A 9098-nucleotide genomic window follows, 5' to 3' on the forward strand; every position below is an offset into this window, starting at 1 on the left:
TCTTTATGCAAATTGAGCAGTGCTTCTTAAGAGAGAGAATAAAACAAAACTATTCTTTACGTCACTGTCTTAGATGGTCCAACTTCAGAGGGTTTAGCTTCTAAGACCACTTCACACAGAGAAGCATTTTAGCATTAGATTCTGCATAGCTTTCAAGTTTGAGCTGTGACCTTTGGGGAAGCATAGTGGGAGGAGCTTGCAATAGTATAATGCTTTAGTTTGCTGCATTTTGTGTATGAAAAAGCTATATATATAAAAAAAAACAAATTAAATTACATTCTTATTCTGCTTCTTCTCACTCTCCCTCCTTAATGCAAGAGTGTTCTTACTGGCTCCAGTAAAAAGGTTCTCAAGTGGGTTTTAGGCAGAAGCAGGAAATTTGCTTTCCTTATGGATCAAACAGAGCTGGCACTAATGAAACAGCACAGGGAAAAGGAAAAAAAAAAAAAAAAAGAAGAAGAAAAAAGAAATGTTTAACACTCAGCACTAGAGGAGAGTGAAAACAGAGCACACTTTGAAGAGTTTCCTTACTGCACCACAGCCCTGCGTAGGAGAGTCTCCACAGTCAGACTCAAAACATTTTGAAGTTTCTCTGTTTGTTTAATTTTCAGATCAGGTTTTGGCACTGTGCTATGACTGACACTGTATAAAAGAATAAAGGCCCAAACAAGGCAAAGGGGAAAAAAAACAAACAAAACACCTTAGGAAAGTGTGAGACTCAGGAAATCAAGATGTCTATGAAGTAGGGCAGTCTGGGTGCCTTAAGGACTGGTGTAAAGTTGCGTCTTAGAACACAAGATGGTTATCTGCAGATAGACTTCCTTCTAATAACCAAATGTCATAGCCTAGTTGGGAACTAAGAAATTATTTCCTTAAAATCAATCCTAATTATGGGGCCTGTAAAAAATAAGAATAGAGCTAGAATGCTAAATGGTAGAGTAAACTAGAGGAATAGTATAAACTACCATTCCAAAAGCTTATTATTGTGATAATAATTATGTTATTATGGTTATTGCCACTGCAAATGCCTCTCCTCTCAATCGTGAGTCTCTGGAGAGGAAATGAAAAACTGGAAATTGAAAATCTCAATTTCTTGGTAATACTGACTCTGTTTATTACCATTTTGGACTGCACATATTCTGACGATTTGTGCATGCACTCTGCAAATTCTAAACTAGAGAGCTTAAATACAGAAGCACAGGCATACATTATAAGTGGAGCCTGACCAACAAATCAACATTGTGAGAAAAGCAGATGGGCACCAGAGATGGACGTTGTCTCCCTGTAGAGATGTTGCAGCACTTACACTAAGACACACTGACAGGTATGGGCTCATTTAAAAGCAGAGGGTACAAATGAACACAGGAATGGGCAGAGTAGCTCGGAAGAAAATTTCAGTGACCGGTGAAAACAGCCTACAGCAAGTACCCAGGGAAGAATAAATGAACAGCCACAAATACTAATATACTTTCAATTTAGATATTTACTTCAGAAACTTCATCTTGTGAGACCTTCTCCAAAAGTAATGCTTCCTGTTTTATTCTGTTGGCTCACAACATCAGAGGCAGATGTTGGTGGTACAGCAAGAGGTTGAACCTTCCCACCAATATTCCGTTACATTTTGCTGCTGAGCAGAGCAGCAGCCTGACAAAATGCCATCCAACACAGAAGTGCACATTAGGCAAAAGCGTGTCATTGAATTCCTTCATTCAAAAAACCAGCACCCACTGACAACCACTGATGCTTGTTGAACATTTGTGGGCACCAAGCAGTGGATGTGAGCACAGACAGGTGGTGTGTTTCAGCAGTGGTGACAGTGACAGTGTGTCACCCCTACTGGTACAGACTGTTCAGAGTATGGCATGCAGGCTCTTGTTTATCACTGGCTATCATGCAAAGCCAATGGTGGTGACTGTACTGAAAAACTGTTTTGGAGCTGAGAATTTGCTCTATCAGAAATTGCTTTGTATCTGTTGTAGTTTCCACGGAAATAAACAGGAGGCACTGTTTTGAAGCAAGGAATCAATACGCTGTAGAAATATAGATTTCAATTTCCAGACCGAAAATATTGGAATTAATTATGACAGTATCAGAGCAATAAAAGCCTTAGCGGAATGGTTCAAAGCATTAGTAGATTCTTCTCTCAGCCAATTCACAGAATGACTCTAACCTATTTATGACTCAATTCAAACTTAGCTAGGAATTTGCACACAACAAAGCTGTTCTCACCAACAGGGTGATGGCTTTGTACATCTCTGCTATGTCAGCCTTGAAGAGATGACTAGCAGTGAGTAAATTATTATCTTAAGGTGGGGTAGGTTTGGCAGATTTCCCTTTGGCAAAATAAAACCATATGGCAACACAACTCTCACTTGGGAGGAGGTATACCAGGCAGCAGTGGGAATATTAGGAAATAGTGACAAAGAGTTATAACTGGCTCACCTGTTTGCACTGCCTCGTTCAATGGATGCTGCAGCCTCATGGAAGCTTACCTGCTCTTCAGGGAGATGAAGTGAGGCAAAACTGCTACTGTTATGATCTTCACTGAAGAATGGCTACATAACAGCTGGACGTGTCATTCCCAATATAAAACCCATCAAACTGAACCTTCCTCAGTTTTGAGCTCTTAGTGATTCAGCAGCAAAATTCGCAGCTAAGACTGTTTTGTGAAATGGAATGTTTTGAAGGACAGGGCTGAACCCTCTTCTGCATGATCTCACACATACAGCTATAACTACAAACATCCCTCGAGCTGATTTAGCAACATCAGCATCAACAGAAAATGTATGACAGTGGCAAAAAGTAGAACAATTTCTATTAATTAAGAAAAGTTTAATGTAGAGGTTGTAATATTTTACATTCTCAATTACATTTTAGTCTATATGAATTGAATGAACTGGCTTTTTAAAAATTGTATGTATAATAAATGATACATGCCAGTCACAACTTTTCATCCATGACTAAAAAGACCGGTAACTGATTGTGAATTATAAATGTTTTACTTTTTAACTGATGACTGCTTGTGACCATACTATAGAAACAACCTGTTTTGATATTGTATCTTCACATAGCTATCATATGTCCACTTGTCTTCAAATTCACTCCAACTTTTCTTGTTGACAAGAGTCAATGGAAAGTATATTCCTGAATGTATTTTGGACTCTTTTAAGGGTTATGGCACAGTCACAGCATGGTAATGTGATCATAGCAGATATTCATTCTATTCAAGGGCTGAATGAACACTATCTACCAGAAGGCTCATCCTCAGTCATAATTCTACGGAAATAAAGATATTGCAGTTGAAATTCATGCTGCCAGAGGATTACTATTCTGCATTGCCTTCCATTTCTTCCTTAAACGATCACACATAAACTCTTTAACTCCTTTTTAAGACAGGAATGAATAAGACAGTAGGGAATTATGTTTGTATGGTTGAGGTTTGATAATTTAGGCTCTAAAACAGATTATGAAGTCCAGAGAAATACAGACAGTGCAGTAGGGGATATATAGACAGGAGACTGTCAAAAAAGATGAAAGAGAAGGAATCTTTTGTCAGGTTAACTTTGCAGTTGGATTACTACAAAGCCAGTAAAAGAAGTGGTAAAAAATCTCTATATAATAGAATACGTATTTATGGTTCCTTACCTCACAGCTTAATGTACAGTCCCATAGCTACTACTTCAGGGGACTGAAGAAGGAGAAATAGCTGTGGTACCTATGAAACATTGCCTGCCTTTTTGGAGCAGCCAGCTGGAATTGGCTAAAATGCAGAATGTCACATCAAATCTCATACAGATGAGAGGTTTGCTTGCTTTCCAGTAGAGATAACAATCGTGATGAGCCAGCAGAACTCAGTCTGCAGTAATATGAAAGACAGCATATGAACATTTACTAACTCTGAATAACAGGATGAGCCAACCTGTAACTGCACCACACCTTTGCAGGGTCATGAATTTATTTATTCACTTATTTTTCCTTTGTAGAATAACGTCAAGAGTTTGGCTTTTTTCTTTTCATCTCTTCTGCAAACAATTCACAGTCTGAGTCCTAACAACCATGGTTTCAGAGAATATGGTGTGCTGGCACCATGACAGCTTTTCTTTCTCTACAGCCTGGGAGAGCCTGAAAATTCTCATCGTTTTTTCAAAAACAGCTAGCTTGAGTGTGAACAAAATCCACAGATGGGGGACAAGCTTGGGAAACAGCAGTATAAGAGGTAATATTTTATAAAGAAAATGATGAATGATTCCAAGAAAGAAATTAGGAAGAAATCATCTCAGGCTTACGTGTAAAAGCACTGTGATGTAATGGAAAATGTGTCGTGTTACGGCCGCTGGTTTCATAACAAAGGGAAAACTGTGAAGCTCATTTGTGACAATGTAAAAAAATAAAACAGTAAGAGTAGGTTGATAATGAGCCCTGAGTATTCTTTCTTTTCTTTTTTTCTCTATTCTGTCACCTTTGGTCTGCTTGGCATTCACCCAAATTAGAAAACTGACAGTCATTTCTCTTTAATAATCACTCTTGGAAACTCAAGAAGCACTCCCTTTTCAGCTCTGTCAACAGGGAATCGTTAACAATGGAATATATATATACATATATATATATGCTTAATTGTTTTTACTGAAATAAACACTCTGGGTACCCCCTGCCGCTTAATGAACATACTCTGGGTTAACTACAAGTGCTGCTACCACTGCCATATTTGATTACTTGCTAGTGGCAGATGAAACCTTAAAGCACACTTATTTTTTTGACAGCAAATATGATTACACTTTTTTGGCTTTCACATCAACCTTCCCTTTTCAAAGTAGGGCAAACTAGCAAAGGCTGTCAAAATAAGGCTAGCAAGTAAGTGGAGTAACAGCTCTCCAAAGAGCTTGATTATTCTTCTGTGAAAGAGTCTGTAAACAAAACCTTTGGGCTTTTGTCTACTAAACAGTGCTTAGAATTTTTTCCAGCCTAGCATTTTTAATATGTGGGAACATGACTGCAGTAGGATTCAAGAGCACTCAACATTTTTGAAAGGAAGGCTATTTATTCATGTAACTAAATGTGGTTTCAGTATTCAAAATGGAGGTAAAAGACCACTTTGTTTTAGAGAAGAGATGGTCTGTGTGTGTGGATCCTCCGAGCTGTGAGAAATAAGTTTTTCCTTTGCCTTGGCTATACATATGCGTATATTCAGGCCTTATTTTTCACTTCCATGTTTTGTGCTGTGATAATAAACTAAACTAGTTAATTGGAGGCCTGACGTCTCTTCATCTAACAAACAGCTCTTTGACATGACCAGGAATCTTTGGGCCACACTGCATGCATTACATGCATGAAGATTCAATTCTGTCCCCTTCCTGGGCACAAATTCTGGTGATATATTTGATAGAGGGTTGAGGAATGCTTCTCTTCACCAGATCAATCTATGTTGCTTATGAACATGGCCAAGAACTAGATGAAAATCTGCATATGCATCAATGCAGAAATGTATGTGATGTTTCTAAAGTGATTTCCCTTCCATATGCCTACGCTGTAAAATGTTAAATGTTCCCTCAACCATCCTTTGACTCTGTGGCCATTCTCAAACTCATACCATTAAACTGTTTTAGCCACCAAGGAGGATATCCAGACCAGTATGTGGAAATGTTCTCTGCTTTTTTCAGTCCTGAACTACTGCAGAGACAGGGACGATGGACTCAAAACAAGCCAAAGACCCCTCTGACGATGCAAGAGAATAAACAGCTTAAGTTCCAGTGCCTGGGAACTTTCCCCAGAACAGCTAAAGCTATTAGTATGGATGTAGCCGTATGTGCCAATGCAATTTAAACAGCAGTTGAGCCTGGAGTTTTTTACTGCTAGCTCTGCATAAATATCAGGTTCAGATGTCTAAAAGGGAAACCGGTTGCGTAACAGCTCTTCCTGAATTTATCTCCAACTGGCTGAGTGGTGGATATCACTCCTACAAGTTTTTGGATAGGTTTTTTCTTGATGTTGAAAAAGTTATTGCCAATGTGATTTTGGTTTTTTTTCCTGCTATCTGAGATCCACTAATCACTTTACCTGCAATATACATTCTATCTATCTTTCAATCCTCTTTTAAGCATATTTATGGTGTAATTTATTAGGCAATTAAGTTTTAGATATGAAATTACAGAAAGCAAGGCTTAAGGAAAATCTTCAAAATGTACTTACATTCGTATTCTTAGAATGGACAATATTTTAAAATCAGGTTGGCTTTTCTTCACGCTGGGTACTCACTGGAAAGTAGGCATTACTGCATCCTCTTAGTTTTAGTCATCAGTCCTTACATACATCACAGGCATTAGATTCACCTAACAGAGATAGTTTTAAGTATCTCATCAAAATGTAAATTTCAGGAAAACAATTTCGTCAGACCAGAAATGCCAGTGACAGTGACCCTCTCGAAACTTCACCCAAACTTAGCTATTTCTCCCAGTCTTTGCAGTGTTGCCAGACTGCTTGTGTCTTTGTAAAGGTGCAATTCCAAAGACAGACACCAGTATGATCAAAAACTTGGAAAACACAGGATGTGGAAATATGTGTGTGTTGCTCACAGCCATAGCAACACCTGAGTTTTAGCTGCCTTGCCACCTAGTAGAAGTGACTTCGATCAGTGTGACTGGGCAGGGGATTACTGTGCTCACTGCCACTCACCCACATAAGCATCCGTACAAAACACATCAATTCCCCAGAATTGCTAGAGAACATTGACTTCTACGATGAAGCACAACTAAAAACACACATTCACATGAGGGAAACTTTTGGAAAGTCAAGATTAATATCAGAGCTCTGTTCTCATAAGTCAAACCTTAAAAAATAAAAGTAAAAACTACAGTTTTTGAAATACTTCTCATTCATAAAATAATTTTGAAACCAACTTACATAATTTCTATTTAAACATGCAGAAAAAACATCCCAGGCATTTCATTCAAAGGACCAGTATTTTCCTTTGAGATTTTCCATATACAAGTACCTATTGCTGTGATATGAAAACAACCCAAACAACTCATGTTGTTGATTTCTAACACACATGCTACCACTAGAATTGCCTGGAAACAGCTTTCTGATGCAAAATGGACTTTCACAATTCAGTGACTATTTTTTTCCCCTTTGTTTTCTACTAGAAAATGAAAGTGACTCAAATTTTCCTGGTTTTTTCGGTTGTTTTGGTTTTTTTTCCAAATTTTCAATTCTTCTCAAAGCAGTTTACAAAAATGAAGATCATATTTCAATCAATACTACAAAACATTGAAATAGGCCTTAAAGATTTTCCCTTTTTTTGCGAGGGTAGCAGAAGCTCACAACTTGGAAATATAATAGCAAGATAGAGGCTGAAGCAATGTCTTTCCTTAGGAAACACCAAATACACTGCAGTAGACCCCACCTGAGTCAAAGGAACAGCACTGCAGTTTGTGATGCTCCATGAAACAGCGCAGTGTGTTGTGATTTTCCTTCTGGATGGGCAGATCTCCAGACTCAAAGAGGTATTTGCAGTGCTATCTTGTAAATAAGTGAGACAATTCTTTCGCCATTAGTGAAATGAAATAAAAGTGTTAGTAAAAGCTGTGTTGTATTAACTGGATATACTCTGTATTCAGGACAAAAACATTTTTATTGGAAAGAGTAGAGAACAGTTTTATGAATGCTAAGCAGTTCCTTCCTCCCTTTCTGTCTCCTAGTAAGATCCACATCTCAGGTACATTTCACATTTAGTAGTCTTATATCCTTTGTGCTGGAGAATGCATTTATTTGAAGATTCTTTCCTTGAGCATACCATTAGAGATCTAAAAACCATCTGAAATGTTCATTGTCTTATTTTCTTGTGACAGAACATGCGATGGACCTGAACCCTATTATGAGCTGAGCCTCCTTTGTATCATGCAGATGTTTTAACCCAGAGCTTTGAAAAGGATTCCTTGTTCTTTTATTCTGTATCTGCTTTGTGTTATTTAGGCACAGCACAATTAAGAGTCACAAAGAGAGATGTACATTTTACATTTGCGGTTTCCAGCTGCAAGTCTCAGTACATAGAGGTACTCACTAACTATAAGATCATGCAACCTTTGTCTTAATTGGGTAAACAGGGTGTTTGAAGTATCACGCAGCAGGACCAAGCTAATTAAATATTGTTCAGATTTCTCACTGGGGAGTTTATGCAACCACTGAACTATGAGCAGCGGTGCTGCAGCTAAGAAACCATGTAATTAAGGTAGGTATTTGGGGGAACAGCTGCCCTCCTTTCCTCAAGAAATGCTGTAAACAACTTGTGGCATTTTGGTGAGATGGAATAAAGATAATCTGAACAGTTTGAAGGAAATCTTGCTGCAAATATGGGATAGGAGGTGAAATATAGAGTGCAAATAGAGAAGAAAATGAACTTCTAACAAACTGAGTCCTCATACTACAGGCTTCTGAATAAGGATATTTAAACTGTCGTCATGGGCTAAAATGTCATAGGTGAATTTATTTCACCACTTCAGTTGCAGTTCTCCACGCACCGCACTAGGAACACCAGATCCCATGCTTACACTGGTCAATTCCCAGAAGATTCACAACTCTATTACCATGTATAGGAACAGACATATCTGGGCTAAATGTTCATGCATGAGGACACAGGACAGACACAAAAGCAGCCAACTGAGAGAGATCAACTCCCTTCTACAAGAAAGAAAACAGGAAACAAGAGGGACAACAAAGCTGAGGCTGGGGGAGTGAGCACTTCTAGTGATGTGTGCTTCTTCCTCACCTCACATATGACACTGCAGATTTTTTTCTGCTCTTATTACTTCAGATAACTTCAGGTGGCCGAATTTTGAGATGGGACTTTACATTGCAACTGTATGTATTTTTTTAAAGTGGTTTCTTGAGATAAATGAATAATAAATGATAAATTAGAAGGTGTTTACATGTCAGAAATCTTATAAGAAGGATCATTTGAGGCCTCCTGAACATTATCATTATGTAGGCACATCTGCTGAATGCTACACAAAGACAGTAGAAGAAAATTTAACTTATTGGCTAGAGTAGCTCTCAGATAGCTAGATAATATTTGAAAGAAATCTTTGGATTTATAGGTCTTTCCC

Source organism: Tympanuchus pallidicinctus, unplaced genomic scaffold (assembly GCF_026119805.1).
Source record: "Tympanuchus pallidicinctus isolate F22 unplaced genomic scaffold, pur_lepc_1.0 scaffold6, whole genome shotgun sequence".
Taxonomy (NCBI): domain Eukaryota; kingdom Metazoa; phylum Chordata; class Aves; order Galliformes; family Phasianidae; genus Tympanuchus; species Tympanuchus pallidicinctus.